Source organism: Lolium perenne, chromosome 4 (genome assembly GCF_019359855.2).
Source record: "Lolium perenne isolate Kyuss_39 chromosome 4, Kyuss_2.0, whole genome shotgun sequence".
In the NCBI taxonomy this organism is placed as follows: domain Eukaryota; kingdom Viridiplantae; phylum Streptophyta; class Magnoliopsida; order Poales; family Poaceae; genus Lolium; species Lolium perenne.
Window position 1 is genome coordinate 204,534,185 of NC_067247.2, and position 27,997 is coordinate 204,562,181.

Here is a 27,997-nt window from a genome sequence, read left to right on the forward strand (position 1 = left end):
TACCATGCATACTAGTTGAAAAACACTAATTCGTAATAAAATAGGTGGGATTGAATGTCACTTGCCTCTTTGGTAATTGAAGATCGTTCACTTCTCTCAATAAAATGCGTCGCTCTTCACACGAACTATAAGATAAAATATAGCACAACATAAACACACCATTCAACAACGAAAACATAATCAAACAAGACAACAATCGATAATCGATCTATGGTTCTAAGGTGTGGCATGAGGTTTGGCTTGCAAAATATGGCGGTGAGAGTTTGGATGGCAAGTCACATGATTAGAAAGAATTGGATCATCTAAGATATAATTGAATAATATTTATTCTTTACAAAAGCATGAAATTGATTTGGAACGGCTTATGTGAATTGGATCACATAAGTGAAAAAATAGTGTAACGGTAATACTATTGAATAAGTGTGACAACAATTACTCCACAAAGTATAAATTACACTTAGGCTTGGGTAAGGATTTGTGATAAATTTAATTACCCAATTAACTCATTTGTAAATTGGATAGTTTAATATAAGACAATAAGATTAAGTGGGCATAAGGTTTAATATGTATGAATGAAATTTATGATATGATGGTGGTTGCGTCAAAGTTGGAATTTGAAGACATGGTCATGACAATGTTTTAAATCTTTCTTAGAAGCATTTAACTAGTCTCAAATGCAATTTGATATAGTGTGACAAGGCTTATCAAAGTATCACACGATCGCACATAGAATTTGGGTATGAACTAATAATATATTGAACTACTCAAATAACTCATTTGAAAGTTGAATGGTTCGAACTAAGTGTAAAGGTTAAATGGCATGAGGTTGTACAGGCATGATTGGTATCAGAATTTGGTTCGCGGAACCAAATGGATAACAACGGTTCAACACCTGTGATACGGGGTAGAGTATCTCCACCTTACTAGAGCACAATCTAAACTAGGACATGTCATACTTTACTCAAATAACTCAATTGTTATTTTAATAATATGGACTAGGATAGAATACTTTGGGAGAGATGTGATCATGATTATGATGATTGTATCTAAATGGTTTGCATAGTCTATGAACGATATCGCGGACCATAGAAATACCACTAGAGCGAAGAGTGCGAATTCGATATGTAAAATGTTTAGAATAAATCTTCGCACTTTTTTTATTACAACGGTATGAAGTTTGTCGAAAACCAAATATGAATTTTACAATTCGCGGTTAAATTTCTAATGGCGTCTGAAAAATTGTGATAAAGAGTTCATCGGATGGGAATGCTATCTACAAGAGAGTTGTAGAGAACTAAGTTACAAATCTAACGCAAAAAGAATCATCTAAAACGGAGTTATAAATCTATAGATACAAAATTCTAAAGTTGGACGTAAGCCAACACAGTATAACGTACGTATGCCATGATCATATGTTTGATCTACCCCGTGTGAGAAAAAAATAATCGTGTGGTACTAGTCTAAAACTAAATACTAGAGGATAAACGAAAACTATAACTAAAAGAAAAAGATAGACTAAATTAACAATCTACAGACTCTAGATTTAAATTATTACCGCTAAAATATATTCCCTACATCGAATATACTAACGATGCTATTCTACGAAAATACTAACGAGAAAATAGAAAAGAGAGGTCCGCGGAATACCTTTTGTAGCGTGAGAAATATCTTCGGAAAAATATATGTCCAAGAAATCCGGCAAAAAATATTTTATTAATCTAGTTGAACAAACTAAATGGCTCAACCCGATTTAGTGGGCTAAGCCTTAGGGGTCTTTATAACTACTATACTAAACCTTAACAAACATCATTTTTCTCCTAATTTTGGATCTTTTTTCGGATTAACATGGTGGTGACACGTTTGCAATTTGATGGTTTCATTTTCGTGGAGTTTTTCCTGTGTGCATTTTCGGTGCTCTATAACAGTTTTCTAAATGTGGTAGTTACATGTCGGCATGTTTTCTCTTCTCCTTAGTGCTGGGCTGGTGGACTGTTTGGGTGCGTTGGGCGTGTGGTTGTAACATTCGCATGTCCTTGGTTTTCGATAACACCGCTTTGACTAAATTTACGTGGCCTGTCTCGATAGAGCTGTAGATTTCATCGTCCTCCTCACTATCCGTCTATTATTTTCTCCTCCAAGCTCCCATCCGCAGCGGCGGCTCCTTGATGTTGGGCTTGCCCGCCGCCACCCGCTGCTCTGTTCCGGGGGCCGCCGGAGACGCACGTCGCTGCCCAGTTGTGCTGCTTTCCCCGGTGGCCGCCATCGCGTGCCTCCACGGCGAAGGCGCAGACTAAATTGAGTGGGAAACTCTCCTCCCTTCCAGCATCCAGCCAGTGGGCGTCTCTCTCTGGTGCCTCCCTGATGCAGCCCGACCTTTGGTCTCCATCGCATCATGTACATCAACGACAAGAACCACACTCAAGGCCGAGGTCACGGACGCATGGAAGAGAAGAAGGAAGAAGAGCGTCCGAGGTCGCCAAGAAGAGACGTCGCATGAAGCACGACTGCTAGGCCGGATTATCTGCCCCACTAAGGCCGGACAATCCGCCCCCTGCGCGTCCAAGTCAACTCGGGCCAAGGCCCATGTACCCCTTTGTTTCCCTAAACTACCCCTCCTTAGTGGCTCCCTATATATAGGCTCCCACCCCCTTCATTAGGTTAGAGTTAAACTTGAGAGAACCTAGGCTTATGCCTCCACCATCCCTTTGGGATTAAGGAAACCCCCTCCTTAGATTATCAAATCTATTATATCAAAGCACTCCTTATATGATTAGTCTCTCACACTTGTGATTCTACCACCGGTCTCACTCATGTGATTCTACCGATTGTATACCGATCTTCTTCTCGGGGATTCTACCGTGTGTCTTTCTCTTGAGAGATTCTATCGGGATAGTGGTTCGGGCTATCGGGAGTAAACCGGAATTGTATCGGGTTGGTGTGCGTTTGCGTGTGTTCATCGTGTTCATCGCCGTGTTCTTCGTGTTCTTCCTCTCCCCCGCCTTTGTAAGGGTACATTGCCCCTATGTGTGGTTTTGGTAATTAATGACAACCCCTATGGACTAATGTTTTCATTGAGTTTATATGAAGGAATATTCCATAGGTGCTACTTGTACTCCATGTGTTGGATTCAAGTATGGATGCCATGAAGATAAAGGTATACCTTGTGTATTGGCATCAAGATCATCGGTATGAAGATATATATGTGATATGATCAAGAAGAAGAAACGAAGATGGAGTTCTTATGTGGAACTCAATATTAGCCATGCTCTATCTTAAGTGAGTATGTGAAGATACAAGGTTGAGTTGGGCAAGTTCAAGATGAGCATCTCAAGTGAATCACATACTTGAAGCTTGCCGTCCATTTGATGATAATGGACTAGTGAAGATGTGCATCAATGGAGCTTTCCCATCATAGTGTATGGGGGAGCATTTGTGAGTCTTCACGAAGCAACATTGGTCAAGTGAGGCATTCCGGCTTGAGTGAAGCTTGAAGAGTTATCATCAAGATCAAGCGGGATGCGCAAGGCAAAGGTATGGCCTTGCTAGGTTTTCCTTTTACCGGTCTCAAGGTGTTTGTTGGGAGACCGGATTATAGGATAGATAGCCGCACTATTAAGAGGGGCTTTTGGTTGAGTAACTTGATCACATCGTCTTAGGGAGCTCAATCCTTTCCATACTTTGCATATCCTTATTGCTTCTTGGTGTTTCTCTATGTGAGGTTCTTGAGCTTGTTGCTAGCTTTACAACAAGCCCAAGTTCATCGAAAACGGAGTTCGCATGCATCTTCTATGGCGTTTTCGAGGTTGGGTAATTTTACCGGTTATTCATGATATAAGGTTCTACCTTTTATATTCATGATAAAATTCCCTTCTACAGATTCTTGAGTTTGCACTTTCTATTGGATAGCATTTGTTGTTATCTTCCAAACAAAATTGGTTTCACTTCAATCGGAGTTCGGGAGCAATAGTTATTAAAGAAAAAGGAAAAAGAGAAAATATAAAAGAAAAAGGAAAAAGAGGAGGAGGGGCCGCCGGTTGGGCGCCCGGCCTGCCAGGCCATGTGCCGGCCCAGCCGGCCAGGTCCGGGCGCCAACCGGACCGGGCGCCAACCGGGCCCTTGACCGGCCTGCCCGGCACAGGCCCCGGCCCGACCGGGCGCCTCATCGCCTGCTCGCCCACGCGCACCAGGCCACTCTCCTCGCTTGGCTGGGCCGTCAGCGCCCCAAGGCCCACCCGCGGCCTGCACCGCCCACGCGCCCCGCGCGCCTCTGGGCTTCCTGCCGCCCAGCGGCCTGCCTCCCCATCTGACTGGGCCGCTCGCCCCACCGACCGGCCTTTTCCCCTATCCGGCCCCAGATCCGGTCCGGCTGGACCATGGACCAGCCTATCCGGCCTGTGCTCCGGTCGGCCGGCCTGCTGGCCGGCTGGGCGTTTTTTTCAGCCCATTTTTATTGCCTTTTCCTTGTCTTTTTCCCCCCAACGGTTATTTCTTCCTCCCCCACTATAAATACCTTTCTCCTACCTTGAGACAACTACTTCTTCCCTTTTCTCTCACCTCCATTGTTGCATTTGAATAAGTTGCTCTCTCTCTTGTTCCCCCCCCCCCCATGATTCTTGCTCATTCTTGAGGATTTGAGAGAGGAGATCTAGATCTACACTTCCACCAAACCATTTCTTCTCTAAGTGAGGGAATCTCTTGGGATCTAGATCTTGGAGTCTTTGGTTGACTTTCCCCCCTTGTTCTTCCTCTCCAATCTCATCCTAGCATTCGTTGCTTTGGTGGGATTTGAGTCTGAAGGACTTGAACACCTCCGGTGTTCTTGCTTTGCATCATTGCATAGTGTTGAGCTCTCCACCACGATTTGTTCGAGTGAGAGACCGTGAGCTTGTTACTCTTGGAGGGTGACCTCCTAGTTGGCTTGGTTGGTGTCCCGGTGATCTCTTCGTGGAAGATTGTGAAGGGGCCCGGGCTTCTCCTTCGTGGAGCTTGTGAAGTGGTTGTGGAGCTTGCCATCTCCGGAGCGGAGGAAAAGCTAACCATAAGGAAAGGGCCATTATCCTTCGTGGGTGTGGTTCGGAGAATAGGGTGAGCCTTCGTGGCGCGGGGAATCCTTCGTGGGACCTCCACTCCTCCAAACGTGACGTACCTTCTTGCAAAGGAAGGGAACACGGGAATACATCCTCGTCTCCGCGTGCCTCGGTTATTTCTGTACCCGAGCTCTCTTTCCTTGTGATAGCCATCGTGCTTGAAGTACATATATCTTGCTATCACTTGTGCTACATATATCTTGTGCCTATCTTGCTTAGCTCTAGTTGCTATTGTTACACTTAGTTGAGCTTAGCATATTTAGGGTTTGTGCTTGTAAACTAAACGATAGTTTAATTCCGCATTATTACAAGACAAATCCGTAAGAGTTTTTAATTGCCTATTCACCCCCCCCCCCTCTAGGCGACATCTCGATCTTTCAATTGGTATCAGAGCAAGGTCTCTCCTTGTTTAAGGCTTCACCGCCTTGAGAGTAAAGATGTCGGCTAGTATAGTGCACAATGACACAATTGTCTTTAATGGCACAAATTATCTTTTGTGGCGAAATTGCTTGCTTTGTAATCTTCGGACCTTGTGTCCACATATAGAGCAATTTCTAGATATCGGTTTTTCTCCTCCGATGGATTCTCAAAATCTATCTTTAGAGGATGAGAAAAACTTACATCTTGAAGCTCAAGTATCTAATGAGCTTTTATTCTCCTTGAGACCCGATTTTCGTAGGTTCTTGATATATATAAAGCGAAAATCGTCTCATGAGATGTGGATCAAGCTTAAGGAAATGTTTGGTGGATCCACTTCTCAATTGGTCGGTGGTGACTCCGAGGAGCTCTCTTCCCCTTCACATCATGAAGAGCTCCAAGTTGCTTCCACCTCCGGTCGTGATGAGTTATCATCTTCTTCCACTTCACCAACGTGTAGCAAGACACGAGGTAATGATATGGTGAGTGGTGAGGAAAATTGCAATGTTGATATTGTGGTCAATAGTGATGATTCTTCATCTCTATCCCATTGTAATGCTTCCTCTTTGGACTTAAACACATCTAGCATTGAAAATAACCTACATGCTTGTGTTGATAGTCCTTGCATATCATGTGTAAATTGCTTACATAGATCTCATGATGATATGCTTACCTTGTCTTGCTCCCATAATCAAAATGCTTATATTTCCTCTAGTTGTTTGTTGACTAACAATGTAGAGGAAACCTAACACTCTATGGATCAAGACATGTTTTCAAATGAGGATTCAAGAATATCTTCATCTTCATCATCCGGTATGCACATGTGCCTTATGGCAAATGGATCAAAGGTATCTCCCACTTTGACTCCTAACACTTCCTCTAATGATGAGAGTGATGATGATGATAATGATGAAGAATATAATACCTTGGCGCATAATATGGCAACGATATATGCTTCTCTTCATGGTAATAAAGAAGCTCGTGCTAATCTCGAATACTCTATGGATACCTTGAATAAATATAGGGAAACCATAGTGGAGTTGGAGTCCCATGTTGAAAATGAGGAAATGAGATTCACTCTCCTCAAGCATGAGCTAAAAGATGAGAAGCATACTAATTTTATGCTTACACAAAAAATTGAATCCTATATGCATGAAAATGAGAAAACTATTGTTGATGCTTGTGCTACTAAATCTAATTCTTGTGAAGCATCTACCTTAGAGGAGAATGTTGAGCTAAGGGCTCAACTTGAGTTGCTAACTAGCAATTATAGGGAATTGGAAGAAAGTCATAAAAAGCTCTCAAGCTCTCATGATGATCTTCTAATTTCCTATGATGGGCTAAAGTTAGCTCATGAGGCAAGTATCACTAAGGTAACATCTTGTGAGCCTCATATGGATGTTAGCACAATCTCTACTACAAATGTTATATTGCCATGTGCTAGTCCTTGTAATCCATCTAGTCAAACTAGTGATACACCTTGTGTTGGATTACTCACTTTGCCTTGTTGCTCTGACAATGAAGCTTCTACTTCCTCTAGTACTAGTATTTCTACTAACCATGTAGAGGAAATCAAAGAGCTCGAGGCCCAAGTCCTTTCTTTGAAGAAAGACTTGGAAAAGCGTCATGAAGGGAAATCCGCACTTGACAAGATGCTAAGTGTGCAACAATCCCCCAATGACAAGAGTGGACTTGGATTCAACTCCAATAACAAGAATAAGTCCAAGAGCAAGAGCAACAAGAAGAAGGGCCAAGATAAAGTCAAGGATCCGGCCAAGTTGGTTTGCTTCAAGTGCAAGGTTGAAGGGCATCATGTTAGATCATGCCCATTGAAAGAGAAGAAGCACTTGAGTGAGAAACAACAAGGGAAACGGCCACAAGGTCAAGGTCAAGCTCATGCTCGACCTCAAGTTGAAGATAGGCCACTTCCCAAGAAGAATCAAGATATTGTTCCCCAAGAGAAGAAATCAATAAAGAAGAAAAAGGGGAACACTTGCTACTTATGTCGTGAGAAGGGGCACTTTGCTTCTTCTTGCTTAGGTGGTACCTTATCTATACCTAATAATAAAGAAAATAAGGCTTCTTGTTCGTCCGTTTTTTTACCCCTAATTTTTGTTACAATTACAACATATGCCACCGCCTAGGTTACGTACCGATTCGTTTTTCATCGCTGACATCTATCTCTTCTTCACCCGACCTGTCTAATTCCCCATCTGGTGCGCGTCACCAGCTCTCTCCCGTCATGTGCAGCCACTGAATGGACCGAGAAATCTTCTCATTCTCTGCCTCCCCTCCCATCCAGTCGCACGTCTACTGTCCCAGTTCTAGCAAGGATAGTCGGGCCCGACCCTCACCTGCTGGATTTGGGCAGGGAGGCCCCAGATTTGTGTAGTCCACGCGTGGTTCGCGGAAGCCGTCACCAACTCTGCCCCTGAAACTATCGCCGCCGGACGAGCTCACGATTGAGTAAGAAATCATGCCCCGAGACCAGCCATGAGCTCCTTGCCGCTGCCAACATCAGATCTAGATCAACCAAGGGACCCAGGTACGACTGGCTGCCTCGCTCTCTGCTGCTCACTATCAGCATCACGGTTGCTAGCATTGGCGATTTCGGAGAGATCCTACTGCTTGGAATCTCAGATTTGATGTGCGGTCGATGGATCCGAGCTCACCTTGGTCGCCATACTCCATCTGATGTGGCAGCTCCTGAGGTCAAGCCGGGGAAAAAGTCTCGCTGTTGTGCCGCACGTTATGCGAGCGGGAGGCTGGTCGCGCCCAATAGCGTGCGGAGCAAGAGCCGGTACGTGTTGCTCGGAGATCCGGCCGGAGGTGCTCTTACGCTCCTTTGAGGATCTTGTGTTCGCTCTCAAGTCCGGCGACGGCAGTGCGGCCAAGTGGTGGTCTCAGGTGGTCAACAACCACTTCATCTTCCACATCAACTAGGACGTCCTTCAGTGCCCCGACGATTCGTGCGACAAGCACCCGCAACAGCAGCTCAATGCCCTGCAGTTTCGAATTGAGTGCCCCTCCTCATTGTTGCTCCGTGTAAATCAAGCTGAATCTGAAAGTGCTGCCTCTACCAACATTCTTTTCCCTGACCTACCGTGTCTTGGAGAGGATATTTTCTCATGTAATATCATTTCGTGATACTATACTATGATCTGTATTTGATGTTTTTTTTTGCGAAACTGTATTAGATGTTAACTGATATAGAATCATCACATCTATGTATTGTGTATTTAATGGTAGTTGTGTTTAAAACTAAAATGTGTGTGACGTGCATAAAATGAATTTTTCTACGGTCAAAATTATTATTATTAATTTTCATACAACAATAACTTAGCATATTGTAATATATAGGTAATACCTACTAGCATTTATATGAGACTATTAAATTTAATATAGGAGTGAGAATATAGACAATTGAGCATGCAATTAGATGACCTGCCAAACAACTAGAAGAATTTCAAAGGACAATCAAATTTAAACAATCCGTAGTGATGCTATTAGGTTGGAAAAATTACACATGCTGCATTTATTTGTTTTTTTTTTCCATGTTAGCGATAATGCAGGATCATTCAAATACTCTCAAAAAAAATTGTAGTTCCGTAGCAACGCACGGGCTCTTTCCTAGTCTAACCCTATAATTGTTGATAATGATTATTCTCTAGGGAAGGATAAGGATGGCAATGTGTTTGCCAAGTTTGTTGGAACTCAAAGTGGTTTCAAGAAAAGAACCATTTGGGTTGCCAAGCCTATTGTGACTAACCTATTAGGACCCAACTTGGTTGGGGACCAACAATCTCAAACTTGATCAATAGGTACAAGTGAAGGGCATTGGAGACTTGGCTACTTCATGAAGAATTAAGGGATCTTCATATATTATATTTTTACCAAGCCAAGTCGTATGGATTATCATCTATATCTTATATCCAATGTTCCTCTTTGCGATAACTTATACCTCAACTCTTCATGTTTATTGTAAGTTAATTGCCCCTTTGCATGTTTGGTTTTGTACCAAATATGTGTTTGTATGTGTTGTGTCTTACTTGCCTATCTTATGTATTCAAGTATGTTTGTTTGACTCATCATATACTTGTGTTTTTTTTTGAGCCTAATGCATCTTGATGATATCTTATTTGGCTCTCTTTGAAGTGATTAATGGAACATCTCATTTTGGGGGAGTGATATGCTTTGTGCATCTCTCTTTCTTTAAAAAGTGTGTACATGGGTACCACCACTTAGTATTGATATTGCAAGATTATCTAGTCACTATGTGGTGTGTCATACTCATGAGAAATTCAAATTCTAAATATCCATTAATCATCTCTAGTTGAATTTTAGTTGCCTCTTGTTTAGAAGAAATGTTTTATCACATTATGGGGGAGTAATATGTTTTGTACATATCACAAGCCTAGAAAATGTGAACATATGAGGTTATGCCACTTAGTGTTGATGCTCTTAATTATCTTGTTCCTAGGTGGCATGTTTGCTCAAACAAGCTCCATTCCTAATAAAAATATTTTATTACTCATCTTGTGGGCTCTTGTTTGAATATGAAATTCTTGGTGCGGTTTTTCCTCAAATACATATCTCTATATCTTATTTGGGACACCGTTTGCTTCAAGTTATTCTAATCATTGCCGTGCGTGATTGTGTGACTAGTTGAAGTTATCAAGAATCTTCATCCGTGCATAGTGCTTAATTCTATATACTTATCCTATGCCTTTTATTGTGAAGTTGATCCTTACTATCATTGTCAATACTCCACCGGAAATTATTTCCAATATACTCATTGTCTTTGACAATTGATAACCTTGTATGTGGTTGAATTTTTGGATCATCTTCACCTTGGATTGTTTCTTACTTCCTTATTTTATTTCCAAGAAATCTTTATAGCTCCCATATGTCTTCCATGTCCCTTTGAAAAACCTTTTGATAAATCCTCTTGATTCATATCAAGTGTTTGTTTTGGAATACATACTTTTTCTTTACGGTACATTGTGCCATTGTGAAAAGTGAGGGTTTGGTTTATTTGTTCGAACCTTGCTCTTTTGGGGATTTTGCTATCTCATTCCTTCTTACATATTTTATTAGCTTGAATGAGATAAATCTTTGAGCATGTTTGCTTTATTTCATCCTCTATGCTCAATGGTTTCTTCTTAGTTCACTTGTTGAACTTTGTTGAACAAATCTTTTGTGATTTGCTTCTTAGATATAATTTGGACAACAAATTTGTTTTGTGGCACCTCTATGCCTTATTTAATTCTTTTGGTGTTTTGTCCAAAGTATATCTTTCTTGGATCTTTAAAAGTTTTGGTGCATGCTTATATGTAATTTGTTTATACTTATAGCATGCTTGCTTTCTTTTGATCCATTATGTAGGATATACTCCATCAAATCCTAAATGGCTAAGATGTGCATGAAATTCAAATTTCATCTAAATATGCACATGTTTATATGGAGTGTGCCCTATATATTGTGGTTAGTCTAACCATGTTGGACCCAATAAGTTTGGGGACCAAGATGTACTTGAATGATGTTTTAGGTACATTGGAGATGCAATGGAGGCTTGTCTCATCTATAAGGAAGGTGTTGTCACCATATGACAATTGGAGTCAAGCTAGGATGATCGATGAACTCTTATCTACTACATCAAGCCATTGCTATCTCGGTAACAAGTATCTTATTCATGCATTCTCATATAACATCCAACCTCTTGTAGGTTGTATCTTGGCATGAAATGATTTATTTCAAAAATATTGCGGTTCTTGAAAAATCATTTTTAAAGTGAAACTTTTTATCGTACATTTGAGTAATTTGAGAAGATGCATATGTTGGGAATATATATATACATCATGTTTATGATTCACCTACCCACACATGCCCTCTAGCAATTTATTGCATATCAATTCCTCAAAGAGCTCTTATGTGCAATATTGATGAAATTGCGAAATAAATCCATATTTATGATACTTGTTGCCTTTCTCAAATCACTCCAACTACCTCTACTTCCCTTATTGTTAGTTGTGATGTTTTTGAGGTTTAACTTGGTTGAAGTTCATTCATATACCATAAGTGAAAATTGGAGTCATAGGCTATATATGCTTCTTAAGCAAACATCCTTTGGTATATTTTATGACTTCATCTTGGATATCTTGTCTTATCTATTTAGTTAACCTCTTGTGTGTGTATGTTTCTTCATGGATCACTTTATCCACTTTAGAAACTCATATACATAAGAGCGTTAATCCATCACCTTGATATCCTTGTTCTTTGCCGACCATCTTTTACCCCTTTTGTTTTTAGTGGGTTGGTAAAGAAAATTTATGAGTGCTTGGTTTATTTATTTTCTTCATGCACTCATATCTCGTAATTGTTGGACTAAATTTTTAGAGCACTATATCTCTCTTATCATGATATCTTTGTTTGTCCAATTGGATCTTTGATTGCTTGCTTTACTTGTTGAAGCTCATTTCACCATGTTATCCTTATGCAATCTTTGATCCTCAATATAGTTTGACTTCCTTCAAGTATTCCTCATAGGATATGTGCACTTGATTCCACTCAAATTATGAGAAGTGCACACTTTGGGGAGGAACTCACATTATATTGGCCTTCTAAATTTTTCACCCATTTTGACAATCGATGCCAATGGGGGAGAAGTTTAGAGGGTTTAAGAGAATGGTTTTATACTTAAGTTTGGTTTGTGCTTAAGTGTTTTGCCTCTCATGCATTCCATATTTATATGTCTTGCATGGTTGTATATATATAGTGGAAACTATCCCAAATGTTAATCTTGACAATGTATGCAATGAATTCATGTTCATCACACGTGCATACATTGTGGGGGAGTTTTCTCTATATATATTGGTTCTACTCACATCCATTGCATTTGTTGTAGTTGTGTGAGTAGAGCCGGTTTTGATATGGGCTAGTAGCTTTGTGTTACTTGACCATATCAAATACAACCTCTTGTATACAACTTATTCTCGGATAAGTTGCGTACTTGTTTCTAATATTCATTATATAAACCCTCTTATTGTGGTTGTCATCAATTACCAAAATGGGGGAGATTGTAAGGGTACATTGCCCCTATGTGTGGTTTTGGTAATTAATGACAACCCCTATAGACTAATGTTTTCATTGAGTTTATATGAAGGAATATTCCATAGGTGCTACTTGTACTCCATGTGTTGGATTCAAGTATGGATGCCATGAAGATAAAGGTATACCTTGTGTATTGGCATCAAGATCATCGGTATGAAGATATATATGTGATATGATCAAGAAGAAGAAACGAAGATGGAGTTCTTATGTGGAACTCAATATTAGCCATGCTCTATCTTAAGTGAGTATGTGAAGATACAAGGTTGAGTTGGGCAAGTTCAAGATGAGCATCTCAAGTGAATCACATACTTGAAGCTTGTCGTCCATTTGATGATAATGGACTAGTGAAGATGTGCATCAATGGAGCTTTCCCATCATAGTGTATGGGGGAGCATTTGTGAGTCTTCACGAAGCAACATTGGTCAAGTGAGGCATTCCGGCTTGAGTGAAGCTTGAAGAGTTATCATCAAGATCAAGCGGGATGCGCAAGGCAAAGGTATGGCCTTGCTAGGTTTTCCTTTTACCGGTCTCAAGGTGGATGTTGGGAGACCGGATTATAGGATAGATAGCCGCACAATTAAGAGGGGCTTTCGGTTGAGTAACTTGATCACGTCGTCTTAGGGAGCTCAATCCTTTGCATACTTTGCATATCCTTATTGCTTCTTGGTGTTTCTCTATGTGAGGTTCTTGAGCTTGTTGCTAGCTTTACAACAAGTCCAAGTTCATCGAAAACGGAGCTCGCATGCATCTTCTATGGCGTTTTCGAGGTTGGGTAATTTTACCGGTTATTCATGATATAAGGTTCTACCTTTTATATTCATGATAAAATTCCCTTCTACAGATTCTTGAGTTTGCACTTTCTATTGGATAGCATTTGTTGTTATCTTCCAAACAAAATTGGTTTCACTTCAATCGGAGTTCGGGAGCAATAGTTATTAAAGAAAAAGGAAAAAGAGAAAATATAAAAGAAAAAGGAAAAAGAGGAGGAGGGGCCGCCGGTTGGGCGCCCGGCCTGCCAGGCCATGTGCCGGCCCAGCCGGCCAGTCCGGGCGCCAACCGGCCCTTGACCGGCCTGCCCGGCACAGCCCCGGCCCGACCGGCGCCTCACCGCTGCTCGCCCACGCGCACCAGGCCACTCTCCTCGCTTGGCCGGGCCGTCGGCGCCCAAGGCCCACCCGCGGCCTGCACCGCCCACGCGCCCCGCGCGCCTCTGGGCTTCCTGCCGCCCAGCGGCCTGCCTCCCCATCTGACTGGGCCGCTCGCCCCACCGACCGGCCTTTTCCCCTATCCGGCCCCAGATCCGGTCCGGCTGGACCATGGACCAGCCTATCCGGCTCAGCTCGGTCGGCCGGCTGCCGGCTGGGCGTTTTTTTCAGCCCATTTTTATTGCCTTTTCCTTGTCTTTTTCCCCCCAACGGTTATTTCTTCCTCCCCCACTATAAATACCTTTCTCCTACCTTGAGACAACTACTTCTTCCCTTTTCTCTCACCTCCATTGTTGCATTTGAATAAGTTGCTCTCTCTCTTGTTCCCCCCCCCCATGATTCTTGCTCATTCTTGAGGATTTGAGAGAGGAGATCTAGATCTACACTTCCACCAAACCATTTCTTCTCTAAGTGAGGGAATCTCTTGGGATCTAGATCTTGGAGTCTTTGGTTGACTTTCCCCCCTTGTTCTTCCTCTCCAATCTCATCCTAGCATTCGTTGCTTTGGTGGGATTTGAGTGTGAAGGACTTGAACACCTCCGGTGTTCTTGCTTTGCATCATTGCATAGTGTTGAGCTCTCCACCACGATTTGTTCGAGTGAGAGACCGTGAGCTTGTTACTCTTGGAGGGTGACCTCCTAGTTGGCTTGGTTGGTGTCCCGGTGATCTCTTCGTGGAAGATTGTGAAGGGGCCCGGGCTTCTCCTTCGTGGAGCTTGTGAAGTGGTTGTGGAGCTTGCCATCTCTGGAGCGGAGGAAAAGCTAACCATAAGGAAAGGGCCATTATCCTTCGTGGGTGTGGTTCGGAGAATAGGGTGAGCCTTCGTGGCGCGGGGAATCCTTCGTGGGACCTCCACTCCTCCAAATGTGATGTACCTTCTTGCAAAGGAAGGGAACACGGGAATACATCCTCGTCTCCGCGTGCCTCGGTTATTTCTATACCTAAGCTCTCTTTCCTTGTGATAGCCATCGTGCTTGAAGTACATATATCTTGCTATCACTTGTGCTACATATATCTTGTGCCTATCTTGCTTAGCTCTAGTTGCTATTGTTACACTTAGTTGAGCTTAGCATATTTAGGGTTTGTGCTTGTAAACTAAACGATAGTTTAATTCCGCATTATTACAAGACAGATCCGTAAGAGTTTTTAATTGCCTATTCACCCCCCTCTAGGCGACATCTCGATCTTTCAGCCTTTCGCCCAAAAAAATTTGCCCCAGAAAAATAGCTCGAAATTGGATTTCCGAATTTGTTGCGTTTTTTATGGTTTTGATCCACAGATCTGATGGTGTTGGTGTTGATCTACACTTCCCCAATTTTTCCCCTCCGAATTCCATCAACTTTCGACCCAATTTGAAGATTTTTGAGCCGGTCGTGGTCTTTTTCGCGAAGAACAGGCGCGTTCATCTCCCTGGTTACTGGTCAATGCCCGCGCCGGCCACCTGCTCCCCTCGCTCGATCTCCACCTTCCCCATCCGCGTGCGTGTCCTTGCTTGGTCCCACCCACCGCCAGTCAATCCATCTCCTCCGCCTAGCTCCGTTCCCTGCCGACGTACGCGCGCTTAGGCCAAGCCCTGCCCGCATCCACCAACCTTCGCCGCCGCGGGCCACCCACGCGCTCGCTCCAGGTCATCTAGCCAGCACGCGCCCGCTCTGCCCCTGGCCGCAGCTCGCCCCGCTCACCCGCAGGATGCTTCTGCGTCGCCAGGCTCGCCTGCATCCGCCACCATCGCGCGCCAGCTCGCTACCCCCGCTGCAAAACCACCAAACAGCGCGGCCGCTCGCCTAAATCGCCCTGCAGCTCAGGCCAACAGCAACGGCCTCCTGGCCACGCCCCAAGTGCGAGTCCGCAAGCCCATGCAGGCCAAGCCACGCACGCGCCTCCACCAGCTCGCTCCCGTGAGCTACCTCCGGCCTCGCGCTGCGCATCTAGAGCTCCCGCTCGATACTCACCCGGCAGTACCGGCCGCATCACCCCGGCAGTGCCGCCCAACGCCCTACGGCAGTGCCCGCCAATATTGCTGTTGATATTCCTATCCTATTTTGGTACAGTTTGGACACCGCTTTTTCCCCCAAATCGTAACAACTTTTCGGAGCATTTGACTCCAAATTTTAACAATAATCCCCAAATACTCAACATAGCCCACGTCTAATTTTTGACAATTTTTGGAGCCCAACTTTTGATCGCTCGTTTTGACCCAACTTTTCGGGCATTGACATAATTTGCCCGGTTTCCGTTTTGGTGTGCATTGGTTGTCTCTTACGCTTCCGCGCCTACATCAACACCGACGACACCTTTGGCACCCCGGTTTCCAGCGCAACTCGACACCATCATCGACACCACCTCAACATCATCACAAGTTCGAGTGTTTGACACCGCCTAACGTCAATAAGTACAACTTGCCTCCTCTACACCTTGTAGCCCCATTTATTCCTTTGTGTACCTATCCTATTGAGAGTTGCTTTCCGAGTGTTGCGAAGCATTGCACAAGTGTCACGATCGTGAGAGGGTGTGTGTGCGCGTTGTGTTGAGCAAAGCTCCGAAACAAGCTCGGTGGGAAAGATACACAAAAGAAGAACAAGTAATATACATACATAGAGAAAAATAAAGCTTCTAAGCATAGAGAAAAAAGTGAAAAAAAGAGAGAAAAGAAATAGATACAAAAAGAGTGTGTGCCACCGATACAAAGGAGTCCAAAGCTTCTAAACGCAAAGAGAGAAAGAGAAGAGTGGCATCTTGTGCAAATCTAGTTGCTTCTCTCATATGCAACCAATCTTCGGTCTCTCTTGTGTTGGCGTGACACCGAGCATATAGTCTTCGTTAGGACGATCTTTGTCACTTGCTCACTTCCTTGGTCGCGCTAACCCCATTGATCTTCTTGTGTGTGTTTCCGTGACATAGATCACCACTTTTGACATTTGACTTTGGATCTTACCCACATTTGACAATAGACTTTTTCCGTTGATCTTTTTCGTTTGCTATCCACTCCTTACCCACCACATATAGAGTTCTTAGCCTTTTGCGTGTGCTTTGAGTGTGTGTGTAATAACCCAGATTATAAGAGCATTTTTTCTACATAATCTGGGAGAGTGCTGCCTAATGTGGGTTTATTCTGGATCGGTGGTCGTGTAGTTTCGGCCATTGGATAAATTTGGGAATTAAGGAAAAATAAAACCATGTCAAGTCAGGATAAGAATAGGAGAAAGAAAGAGAGAATAAAAGGCCCATCACAGACCTCGGCCGTCCACGCAGGAAAACTTGCCCCAAATCCCAAATCGGGTGCCAGTGCCTAGGGTTCTTGCGCCGCCGCCTGCAGTTAGCGATTCATTGAGGAAACTTCGCCGCCTGCCGTTCTTCCCCATCCTCCATCCGGGGTCTGAAGGAAACACGAGGTCGTTCGCATCGTCGTGCTCGTGCAGTTCCAGATACCTGTTGCCGTTTTATAGTTGGTCTTAGTTGGTCGTGGCTATAGTAGTATCGCGCATTAGTTCCTGACAGCAGTGTACAACGAATATCTCCATTGGATGTTGGTATGAATTGAATAATCGATCATCAGCCCAAGTCAGCCAGCCCTATGAATTTTATGGTACACCACGAGCTGCAGCCAAGCATTGCTTTCTTTTTTGTAGTTCAGTGATTTACTGATTGTCATAGGGATCGATGTACTGCAAGATAATATAGCAGGGCCTGTATAAGATTCAGAAAACAAGTGATGATTTTGGTTATTTTGGGTCTGCCGGATGTATTACGGACTAAGAAAATTTGGAGTAACACGTTCTGGAAGTTTTTAGATAGAGGTTTTAGATAGAAAGTTTGGGATGGAGCAGTACATTGAGTAGTGAGACAGTCATCTACATGAATCGATTTGCAAGGCTAGACCGAGAGTACATGGTTAGCTATAGGTTGTTCAATCTACACGTTTGATTCTTTTGGAACAGTTTCTCAAGCTCTTTTACCCACAGGTTTTGGAGCTTCGGGTGCGAGGAAGTAGTTATTGAATTTGAACACACGTCCGAGGCAAGTGCATTACGAACCTTGTCGCCTTAATTTTTGATTGTGTGGCTTGTGTGCTTCTGGTGTGCTTCCTTGTTAATTGGTAATTTGACTCAATAATTTTCTTCTAAAACTTATTGGGCCGCGGGTTGGTAAATTCCGAGCCAATACCGCTGCAGGTTGGTAAACTCCGAGCCAACGCGCTGGTAAACTCCGAGCCAGTACTGCGAAAACCCATATTTCAGTTTTCATATAAAGTCTATGTTTCCGAGTGAAGTTCCAATGCTTGTCTATGATTTATGTTTTTACGGTTCCATGTTGTACTTGCTGAGTATTTCCATACTCACTCTTGCGTTTCATTTGGATTTCAGGTACTAAGTAAATGATAGGCTTGGGGACCCGGGCTAGCACATCTACATTGTTGAGCACATCACACATATTTAGATATTATTATGTAGACATATATGTTTCTATACCTTCTAGTCGTGTTGTATTATTCACTTAATCCCGTTTACCTTATGAACCGTTATTTTTGGCGTCTCCCGACATAATAAGATTTTATGAACTCCACGGATGTTTCTTTTTAAGTTAAAATGTCAATATCTATTCTCTTATTGCTATGTGCCTGTCGTGGATGTCCTTATCTACAAACAAAACTCTGTCCAATTTTCGAATGAACCCTTGACTTTCTAGTTTTTGGTATAGTGTGGTAGCATCCTAGGAAGGGTTGATTCTCGGGATGTTACAGTTGGTATCAGAGCCTAGGTTTGTTGATCTCTGGATATAGTTTTTCTATAAAAAAAGGACTTTAGTTTTTATCTTGGTTGATTAAACACATAAAATTTGACGTAGGATCTAACAACTTAAAATTTGACACACTGGTGCACAATAGGATGGGCTTTGGGTATTTATTGCATTTACGGTTTAGCATTTTTATTTGTTTGTTTATCTCATCCTTTTGAGTATGGAATGCATATGATTAGGTGTTGTTGATTTCTTTTGTTGATTATTCATAATGTGTACTATAGTTATGCCGCCGAGACGTAGAGGCCGAGCTCGTGGCCGAGCTCATGCAAGGCGGGGTCGGGTTGGCCGCAATGGCCGTGTGGAGGAATCAGATGTGGAGGCTGAGCAGAGTCACCGTAGCGATGCGGAAGTAAGCCAATTTGCTAATAGTGATGGACGTGGTGCTTCAGACATGACACTCACTAAGTGGCTGGATATGAAGTTGGAGAAGTTTGAGGGATCAGGAACACCGATAGATGCTGCAAGTTGGCTTCGCACCATGGAGAAATATATGGATGCGTTGGTGATGACACCGGAAGACAGAGTTGTTTATGTATCTTTTCAGCTGAAGGGCCTCGCGGATGTTTGGTGTGAAGGAGTCCGTAAAGCTTGTATACCAGCTCATGGAGCGCTTACATGGGACCTTTTTGTTAAGAACTTCACTGCAAAGTACTACCCAACTTCATTCAAGGAGAAGATGGATGTTGCCCTAAGGAATATTAAGCAAGGGAACAAGACCGTGGATGAGTATGATGCCGAGTTTAGTAAGATTGTTCACTTTGTCGACCATATAAATCATGATGAGCCTGAGAAAGCCCGGAGATTCTTCGAAGGGCTTAATTCTGAATATAGACATGTCATGGGAGCAAACCGACCAAATGACTATTTCACTGTGCTTGAGCAGGCTAGGGGGATGGAATTACAAATTCAGCTCACCGAGGTAGAGGCAGCTCGCAATAGAGGCACAAGTAGTGGGCATAAGAGGAGTCATCAAGAAGGTGCAGAGCTTACTAAGCAACCTGCTTTCAAGAAGTCTAAGCCAGACCAGCAATCGCAGCCAACACCTGAAACCATGTCCCAAGTTTCTTCACCTCCCTTTCACACAAGGAGCCAATTCATGCGCCCCATTCCAGGGCAGGGCATGATATGCTTCAGGTGTGGGCGAAATCACCGTGCCAGAGAGTGTGACTTTTCTGGTTCTTATAACCAATGTGGCAAGTCTGGTCACATGAGCCTCGTTTGCAAAAAAGAATCCTAATTCCATCATTAAGTGGCAGCCAATCAACCCTTCTCTAGAAGGTTCATCTCATCATACAAATCAAGGGATTATTTCTTCGCATGGGTCAGTCAAAATGATGCAAGTTCCTCCTCAGTTCCCACCTCCGCCAACAGGCTATCACCGCGTGCAACTCCACTTCCAGCTCCATATGCTCACTTCAACTACCAGCTCCACCCACCATACCTCCACAAGCAGAAAGATGTTGGGGATTCTTCTATTTTGACAAATCCAGGAATATACACCAGGCCGCCAATTTCTCATGCTCCTTTAGATGGGGTTACAGGTATAGACCTTTTCCCATAGTCCTTTTTATTTCTAGCACAATTAATCTTGGGGTATTTTATCTCCCTTAATTAGACGATCTATTTATCTACTCCTATTCCCGAAACCAATAGACCATGAGTATCATTCCGAGAACGTGCCATTAAGGAGCGACCTGTGGTTTCTTTATATATATTGGACAACAATAGTATATAGTTCTATATTGCTTTATTGATCAGTTAAGCGGGATTCAACCCCGAACATTTTTTTCGTGCCCATGAATTGTTAATTTGCAACGTGCGAGGATGCCTGAGAGTTTGGCTACTAAATTCACCTATTTATGTACGGATTAAATAGTTTGAGTGCGGTATGGATTGGCCCCCATATCACCTACTCTTATTATTTTCTCTTTTACATTTAAGTAGTGAATTCATGTGGGCCTTTTACCTCTAGTTTAGCCGAGAGTTGACGATATGCAGCCTGGACCCTAGACTGGTATGGCGATACACCTTCACTAGAGGCAATCGTTGTCATGCGTAGGATACACGTTAAGGATGCACGTGCATCTGGTTATGAGAGAGAACGACACATGGAATAGGAAGTTGAGTCTTAAAATGGTGAAAAGAAAAGGCGACTGTCAATGTGACGGAGTGGATAGAGCACACATATATGCAAGTCCTAAGAGTGACGAATTCGAGGGCGAATTCAATTGAAGCGGGGAAGAATGTAATAACCCAGATTATAAGAGCATTTTTTCTACATAATCTGGGAGAGTGCTGCCTAATGTGGGTTTATTCTGGATCGGTGGTCGTGTAGTTTCGGCCATTGGATAAATTTGGGAATTAAGGAAAAATAAAACCATATCAAGTCAGGATAAGAATAGGAGAAAGAAAGAGAGAATAAAAGGCCCATCACAGACCTCGGCCGTCCACGCAGGAAAACTTGCCCCAAATCCCAAATCGGGTGCCAGCGCCTAGGGTTCTTGCGCCGCCGCCTGCAGTCAGCGATTCATTGAGGAAACTCCGCCGCCTGCCGTTCTTCCCCATCCTCCATCCGGGGTCTGAAGGAAACACGAGGTCGTTCGCATCGTCGTGCTCGTGCAGTTCCAGATACCTGTTGCCGTTTTATAGTTGGTCTTAGTTGGTCGTGGCTATAGTAGTATCGCGCATTAGTTCCTGACAGCAGTGTACAACGAATATCTCCATTGGATGTTGGTATGAATTGAATAATCGGTCATCAGCCCAAGTCAGCCAGCCCTATGAATTTTATGGTACACCACGAGCTGCAGCCAAGCATTGCTTTCTTTTTTGTAGTTCAGTGATTTACTGATTGTCATAGGGATCGATGTACTGCAAGATAATATAGCAGGGCCTGTATAAGATTCAGAAAACAAGTGATGATTTTGGTTATTTTGGGTCTGCCGGATGTATTACGGACTAAGAAAATTTGGAGTAACACGTTCTGGAAGTTTTTAGATAGAGGTTTTAGATAGAAAGTTTGGGATGGAGCAGTACATTGAGTAGTGAGACAGTCATCTACATGAATCGATTTGCAAGGCTAGACCGAGAGTACATGGTTAGCTATAGGTTGTTCAATCTACACGTTTGATTCTTTTGGAACAGTTTCTCAAGCTCTTTTACCCACAGGTTTTGGAGCTTCGGGTGCGAGGAAGTAGTTATTGAATTTGAACACACGTCCGAGGCAAGTGCATTATGAACCTTGTCGCCTTAATGTTTGATTGTGTGGCTTGTGTGCTTCTGGTGTGCTTCCTTGTTAATTGGTAATTTGACTCAATAATTTTCTTCTAAAACTTATTGGGCCGCGGGTTGGTAAATTCCGAGCCAATACCGCTGCAGGTTGGTAAACTCCGAGCCAACGCGCTGGTAAACTCCGAGCCAGTACTGCGAAAACCCATATTTCAGTTTTCATATAAAGTCTATGTTTCCGAGTGAAGTTCCAATGCTTGTCTATGATTTATGTTTTTACGGTTCCATGTTGTACTTGCTGAGTATTTCCATACTCACTCTTGCGTTTCATTTGGATTTCAGGTACTAAGTAAATGATAGGCTTGGGGACCCGGGCTAGCACATCTACATTGTTGAGCACATCACACATATTTAGATATTATTATGTAGACATATATGTTTCTATACCTTCTAGTCGTGTTGTATTATTCACTTAATCCCGTTTACCTTATGAACCGTTATTTTTGGCGTCTCCCGACATAATAAGATTTTATGAACTCCACGGATGTTTCTTTTTAAGTTAAAATGTCAATATCTATTCTCTTATTGCTATGTGCCTGTCGTGGATGTCCTTATCTACAAACAAAACTCTGTCCAATTTTCGAATGAACTCTTGACTTTCTAGTTTTTGGTATAGTGTGGTAGCATCCTAGGAAGGGTTGATTCTCGGGATGTTACAGTTGGTATCAGAGCCTAGGTTTGTCGATCTCTGGATATAGTTTTTCTATAAAAAAGGACTTTAGTTTTTATCTTGGTTGATTAAACACATAAAATTTGACGTAGGATCTAACAACTTAAAATTTGACACACTGGTGCACAATAGGATGGGCTTTGGGTATTTATTGCATTTACGGTTTAGCATTTTTATTTGTTTGTTTATCTCATCCTTTTGAGTATGGAATGCATATGATTAGGTGTTGTTGATTTCTTTTGTTGATTATTCATAATGTGTAATATAGTTATGCCGCCGAGACGTAGAGGCCGAGCTTGTGGCCGAGCTCATGCAAGGCGGGGTTGGGTTGGCCGCAATGGCCGTGTGGAGGAATCAGATGTGGAGGCTGAGCAGAGTCACCGTAGCGATGCGGAAGTAAGCCAATTTGCTAATAGTGATGGACGTGGTGCTTCAGACATGACACTCACTAAGTGGCTGGATATGAAGTTGGAGAAGTTTGAGGGATCAGGAACACCGATAGATGCTGCAAGTTGGCTTCGCACCATGGAGAAATATATGGATGCCTTGGTGATGACACCGGAAGACAGAGTTGTTTATGTATCTTTTCAGCTGAAGGGCCTCGCGGATGTTTGGTGTGAAGGAGTCCGTAAAGCTTGTATACCAGCTCATGGAGCGCTTACATGTGACCTTTTTGTTAAGAACTTCACTGCAAAGTAGTACCCAACTTCATTCAAGGAGAAGATGGATGTTGCCCTAAGGAATATTAAGCAAGGGAACAAGACCGTGGATGAGTATGATGCCGAGTTTAGTAAGATTGTTCACTTTGTCGACCATATAAATCATGATGAGCCTGAGAAAGCCCGGAGATTCTTCGAAGGGCTTAATTCTGAATATAGACATGTCATGGGAGCAAACCGACCAAATGACTATTTCACTGTGCTTGAGCAGGCTAGGGGGATGGAATTACAAATTCAGCTCACCGAGGTAGAGACAGCTCGCAATAGATGCACAAGTAGTGGGCATAAGAGGAGTCATCAAGAAGGTGCAGAGCTTACTAAGCAACCTGCTTTCAAGAAGTCTAAGCCAGACCAGCAATCTCAGCCAACACCTGAAACCATGTCCCAAGTTTCTTCACCTCCCTTTCACACAAGGAGCCAATTCATGCGCCCCATTCCAGGGCAGGGCATGATATGCTTCAGGTGTGGGCAAAATCACCGTGCCAGAGAGTGTGACTTTTCTGGTTCTTATAACCAATGTGGCAAGTCTGGTCACATGAGCCTCGTTTGCAAAAAAGAATCCTAATTCCATCATTAAGTGGCAGCCAATCAACCCTTCTCTAGAAGGTTCATCTCATCATGCAAATCAAGGGATTATTTCTTCGCATGGGTCAGTCAAAATGATGCAAGTTCCTCCTCAGTTCCCACCTCCGCCAACAGGCTATCACTGGCAGGCAACTCCACTTCCAGCTCCATATGCTCAGCTTCAACTACCAGCTCCACCCACCATACCTCCACAGCAGCAGCATGTTGGGGATTCTTCTATTTTGACAAATCCAGGAATATACACCAGGCCGCCAATTTCTCATGCTCCTTTAGATGGGGTTACAGGTATAGACCTTTTCCCATAGTCCTTTTTATTTCTAGCATAATTAATCTTGGGGTATTTTATCTCCCTTAATTAGACGATCTATTTATCTACTCCTATTCCCGAAACCAATAGACCATGAGTATCATTCCGAGAACGTGCCATTAAGGAGCGACCTGTGGTTTTTTTATATATATTGGACAACAATAGTATATAGTTCTATACTGCTTTATTGATCAGTTAAGCGGGATTCAACCCCGAACATTTTTTTCGTGCCCATGAATTATTAATTTGCAACGTGCGAGGATGCCTGAGAGTTTGGCTACTAAATTCACCTATTTATGTACGGATTAAATAGTTTGAGTGCGGTATGGATTGGCCCCCATATCACCTACTCTTATTATTTTCTCTTTTACATTTAAGTAGTGAATTCATGTGGGCCTTTTACCTCTAGTTTAGCCGAGAGTTGACGATATGCAGCCTGGACCCTAGACTGGTATGGCGATACACCTTCACTAGAGGCAATCGTTGTCATGCGTGGGATACACGTTAAGGATGCACGTGCATCTGGTTATGAGAGAGAACGACACATGGAATAGGAAGTTGAGTCTTAAAATGGTGAAAAGAAAAGGCGACTGTCAATGTGACGGAGTGGATAGAGCACACATATATGCAAGTCCTAAGAGTGACGAATTCGAGGGCGAATTCAATTGAAGCGGGGAAGAATGTAATAACCCAGATTATAAAAGCATTTTTTCTACATAATCTGGGAGAGTGCTGCCTAATGTGGGTTTATTCTGGATCGGTGGTCGTGTAGTTTCGGCCATTGGATAAATTTGGGAATTAAGGAAAAATAAAACCATGTCAAGTCAGGATAAGAATAGGAGAAAGAAAGAGAGAATAAAAGGCCCATCACAGACCTCGGCCGTCCACACAGGAAAACTTGCCCCAAATCCCAAATCGGGTGCCAGCGCCTAGGGTTCTTGCGCCGCCGCCTGCAGTCAGCGATTCATTGAGGAAACTCCGCCGCCTGCCGTTCTTCCCCATCCTCCATCCGGGGTCTGAAGGAAACACGAGGTCGTTCGCATCGTCGTGCTCGTGCAGTTCCAGATACCTGTTGCCGTTTTATAGTTGGTCTTAGTTGGTCGTGGCTATAGTAGTATCGCGCATTAGTTCCTGACAGCAGTGTACAACGAATATCTCCATTGGATGTTGGTATGAATTGAATAATCGGTCATCAGCCCAAGTCAGCCAGCCCTATGAATTTTATGGTACACCACGAGCTGCAGCCAAGCATTGCTTTCTTTTTTGTAGTTCAGTGATTTACTGATTGTCATAGGGATCGATGTACTGCAAGATAATATAGCAGGGCCTGTATAAGATTCAGAAAACAAGTGATGATTTTGGTTATTTTGGGTCTGCCGGATGTATTACGGACTAAGAAAATTTGGAGTAACACGTTCTGGAAGTTTTTAGATAGAGGTTTTAGATAGAAAGTTTGGGATGGAGCAGTACATTGAGTAGTGAGACAGTCATCTACATGAATCGATTTGCAAGGCTAGACCGAGAGTACATGGTTAGCTATAGGTTGTTCAATCTACACGTTTGATTCTTTTGGAACAGTTTCTCAAGCTCTTTTACCCACAGGTTTTGGAGCTTCGGGTGCGAGGAAGTAGTTATTGAATTTGAACACACGTCCGTGGCAAGTGCATTACGAACCTTGTCGCCTTAATGTTTGATTGTGTGGCTTGTGTGCTTCTGGTGTGCTTCCTTGTTAATTGGTAATTTGACTCAATAATTTTCTTCTAAAACTTATTGGGCCGCGGGTTGGTAAATTCCGAGCCAATACCGCTGCTGCAGGTTGGTAAACTCCGAGCCAACGCGCTGGTAAACTCCGAGCCAGTACTACGAAAACCCATATTTCAGTTTTCATATAAAGTCTATGTTTCCGAGTGAAGTTCCAATGCTTGTCTATGATTTATGTTTTTACGGTTCCATGTTGTACTTGCTGACTCTTGCGTTTCATTTGGATTTCAGGTACTAAGTAAATGATAGGCTTGGGGACCCGGGCTAGCACATCTACATTGTTGAGCACATCACACATATTTAGATATTATTATGTAGACATATATGTTTCTATACCTTCTAGTCGTGTTGTATTATTCACTTAATCCCGTTTACCTTATGAACCGTTATTTTTGGCGTCTCCCGACATAATAAGATTTTATGAACTCCAGGGATGTTTCTTTTTAAGTTAAAATGTCAATATCTATTCTCTTATTGCTATGTGCCTGTCGTGGATGTCCTTATCTACAAACAAAACTCTGTCCAATTTTCGAATGAACTCTTGACTTTCTAGTTTTTGGTATAGTGTGGTAGCATCCTAGGAAGGGTTGATTCTCGGGATGTTACAGTGTGTGAGTAACCCCGATACATTTTGGCTTTGCTATTGACTTGAACCATTTTTCCGATACTTTCTTGAAAGGTGGGATACTTGTGTAGTTTTTCTTCCACCATACATATACACCTATCCTAGTGAGAGATACACATGATGATCCAACTAGAGCAAGTCGAGATGAGAGCATACTTCGCCGAGCTAGATGCTCGATAAGCCCAAATGACACCCAAAGATAAAGCCGAGTGCAACTCATACTTCAAACACCTTGAGAGCAAGAGTGATACACCCCATGAGTCGAGTGAGGATGTTTCGATTTCTAACAACTTAACCTCTACTCCGCTTGTGTTGTCTTCCTCTTTGCTAGGTTGCTTGGACATTGACGACGCCATTGCCATGGAGATGAGGGACTCCGCTATATGTGAGATGAGCGACTCCACTATATGTGAGATGAGTGACTCCACTATATGTGAGCTTGATGAGTGTCTCCACTTCGAGAGCATGAGTGATACACCAAGTGAGATGAGAGTGGTAGTTGATAGGTCATGTGAGGCCATTTTCAATTCTAACATCTTACCCTCTACATCTAGTGTGTTTCCTTGTGTCTCATTAGGTTCCATGGATGACGAGACGCCGATCATGGAGAAGATGTACATGGTGCATGAAGATGATGATATCACACCATGCTTGTTGCTTGAAGATGAACATGGAGGCCACATGGAACCTACCACTTCCACAACATGATGTGGGGTGGCCTTCGGACACCTCCACACCAAGACCAACAAGTCCCCCAAGTGGACCGATGACACGAGCCCGAGTTAAAGCTCTACATGATGAGGTGAACTCGCTCCTCATCACCCTTGATCTTGGTACCCATTTGGATGGAATGCTACCTCATGCTGATGTGCTATGTGTCATTAGGTACAAGGCGCATCAAGACCCCGGAGAGGAGGACACGCCAAGGTCAAGGGAAGGAGAGGAGCAGCAGGACATGGAGATGATCACGAAGCCGAACCCGACGTCGCTCGAAGCGCTCCAAGGAAGAGAAGAGAGCTGGCCGGTCCAGGACCCGGTCCCAGGCCCGGTCAACCGGGCGCCCAACCGGGCGCAGCTCCATCGTACCGGAAGGAAACCGGAAACGTCGCAGATTCCCGGTTGGCGCCCGGTCCGCCCGGTCATAGGCCCGGTCAGACCGGACCCAAACCGGGTTTGATGGGAATGACCCACCAAACTGCCTAAGTTATCCATTCGCGTACCTGTTCGCCCTTGCTGGCCATGTATGCCTATATAAGTAGCCTGGACCCCTCCTTTACCCTTTAGACTTGTTTTGAACTCAAACCTACCTTTGAGCTTAGTCTCCCTAGGGTTATCATCCCTCTGTAATCAAGGCATCCTGGTTGTTGATTTGGATCTTGTTGAGTGAGATTCTAGTACAAGCTACTCTCTCTCCCTAATCAAGCTC

At 43.3% G+C, this 27,997-nt stretch overlaps 3 long non-coding RNA genes across 5 annotated transcripts; all 3 read left to right on the plus strand.

Moving 5' to 3' along the window:
* The first annotated feature begins 7,626 nt into the window (after positions 1-7,626).
* LOC127295117 (uncharacterized) lies at positions 7,627-8,692 on the plus strand. The gene is made up of 2 exons (XR_007847541.2): positions 7,627-8,049; positions 8,208-8,692. It is a non-coding gene; the product is annotated as an uncharacterized lncRNA (long non-coding RNA).
* Positions 8,693-17,053: 8,361 nt separating this feature from the next.
* LOC139830585 (uncharacterized) lies at positions 17,054-19,992 on the plus strand. The gene is made up of 3 exons (XR_011743253.1): positions 17,054-17,211; positions 17,782-17,836; positions 18,841-19,992. It is a non-coding gene; the product is annotated as an uncharacterized lncRNA (long non-coding RNA).
* A 449-nt stretch (positions 19,993-20,441) lies between these two features.
* Positions 20,442-26,426, plus strand: LOC127295115 (uncharacterized). Of its 3 annotated transcripts, XR_011743256.1 has the most exons (5): positions 20,442-21,214; positions 21,785-21,839; positions 22,187-24,163; positions 25,788-26,027; positions 26,178-26,426. It is a non-coding gene; the product is annotated as an uncharacterized lncRNA (long non-coding RNA). The 3 variants fall into 3 exon arrangements; XR_011743254.1 differs by having other exon boundaries at positions 20,444-21,214; positions 25,788-26,426; XR_011743255.1 differs by lacking the exon at positions 25,788-26,027 and having other exon boundaries at positions 20,444-21,214.
* Positions 26,427-27,997: the final 1,571 nt, after the last annotated feature.